Source organism: Fulmarus glacialis, unplaced genomic scaffold, assembly GCF_000690835.1.
Source record: "Fulmarus glacialis isolate BGI_N327 unplaced genomic scaffold, ASM69083v1 scaffold21375, whole genome shotgun sequence".
Lineage (NCBI taxonomy): Eukaryota > Metazoa > Chordata > Aves > Procellariiformes > Procellariidae > Fulmarus > Fulmarus glacialis.
The window spans coordinates 4,648-6,375 of record NW_009215207.1 but is presented as its reverse complement, the minus strand read 5'-3'; the positions used below and the strand labels follow the sequence as shown (position 1 = coordinate 6,375).

Here is a 1,728-nt window from a genome sequence, read left to right as displayed (position 1 = left end):
TGGTGCAAGAGAGGGCGGGGGGGGGCGGGGAAATTTTCACATACTTCAGCATATAAACTTCCTAAGGAAGACTGTAAGGAGAAAATAAACCCGAAATCTACCCCGGTTTGGCACCACGGGTGAATTAAAAGAATGGTCGTAGTGACTCACTGGCAACCACGTTTCCCACCCGCAGTACCACGGGGACAAGCAAATTCAAGAGCAACTGGTTCTTCCATCCTGGCCTCCCAAGACACAGCTCCGGGGTGGCACTGCAGCTTCAAAGCATCCCTCCCCTCGCCAGCTGCAGGGCAGGTACCTGATGGGGAGCAGCACCGAGATAAGGGAGCCGGCGTGGGCGGCAGCTCAGCCTCGCCGGGTGAGTAGCTCGGGAGATGCTGCTTCAGAGAAGCGAGAGCCGAAGGCAGCCCCAGTCGTGGAAGAAAGGCACCGCAGGATGTCACGCTGCCTCTGCAGCTCGCAGCGACCAACAGCCCAGACTCCTGGGAGGGAAAGGTGGTGGGCAACGCAAAAGGACTCGAAAAGGCAAACTCAGAGCTAACGCATTTGCCCGCAGGTGAATATTAGAGAAGTGGCAGATTGACACGAGAAAAATGGAAGAATTGTAACCTGGTTGTTGTTCTTCAGTTTGCTGCTTGGTTCTTGCACTTCTCCAGATGCATTCGGAGAAAAGCCAGCAATACCACCTCAGCAGGGCGCCAGGGCTGCAGGAGGCAGCAGCCACCTCCGACGTGCAGAGCCCAGCACTCCACAGCCCTGACTGATCTGCCTCCGCCTGCCACCAGACCAAACACCTCCACCGACTTATCTAGAAGAAACACCCCAGCAGAAAGTCAGCACCTGAAACAGAGCTTCCTCCAGGACTCCATCGCATTCGCACCGCTCCAAAAAATGACGGAAAGGCGTGACTGGATTGGAAGAAATAACCCAGCCCACATCTCAAACCCCGTCCCCCAGAGAAAAACAAACAAACCAACTTCAACAGCTTGTATGAAAAATTCAAGCAACTAAAGTCCATCTCTGCCATGGAGATGTAACTGGGGGGTGGAAGAGAAAAAGCACAAAAAAAAGTGAGTTTCTCCACACTGCTCCCCCATCCCACTCCAGAGGAACAGCGTGAGGCAGATGCAGGAGCAGGAGAAAACTCAAACACCTTTCAAGCCCCAGCGGTGCATCCCACCAAGCAGGTCCTGCCTTCGCCGGTTGCCATGACGAACCCGGGGGAGGATGGCTCTCATCTTCCTCCCCGGGAGGATCCAGAAACCAGATGGGAGGAAGAGAGAAAACACGTGCTGATAAAGCAGCAGGCTTGCGTCTCCTTTCTCCTCCGCTCCTGCCTCACCTGGAGACTTGAGAGAGAAAAAGTCTCCACCAGAAACCTGCGTGGGGGATGCTGATCAGAAATACAAGCACCTCATCAGAGCATCAAGTACAGATCCCTTCCAATCGCAGATAAAAGAGAAAAGCTTCTTGCTGATTATCACTGTTTTCGCATTTCCCTCTGCCTTCCCAGTCAATCTTAAAAACATGAACTAATTAAGCTCTTACCACTGGTTGCATAATTTTTTTTTTTCAAATAGCAAACCCATACCCGAAGGAGCACCAGAAAAAGCCATCAACCCCCAAGCTGAGTTTGGTTTCTAAGTGCCACATAAGACAAGTTGAAAGCCCGCGTCCCCTGTGAGCGATGATCGAGCCAAAGCCGAGGGATCCCAGCCCGGGCTTGCA

The 1,728-nt window shown here is 53.0% G+C and overlaps 1 protein-coding gene across 1 annotated transcript in view; it reads right to left on the bottom strand.

The window, feature by feature from the left end:
* Positions 1–1,728, bottom strand: part of GMEB2 (glucocorticoid modulatory element binding protein 2) — a gene marked incomplete at its 3' end in the record, with an annotated part of 15,768 nt that overhangs the window by 9,441 nt on the left and 4,599 nt on the right. The window lies entirely within an intron of this gene.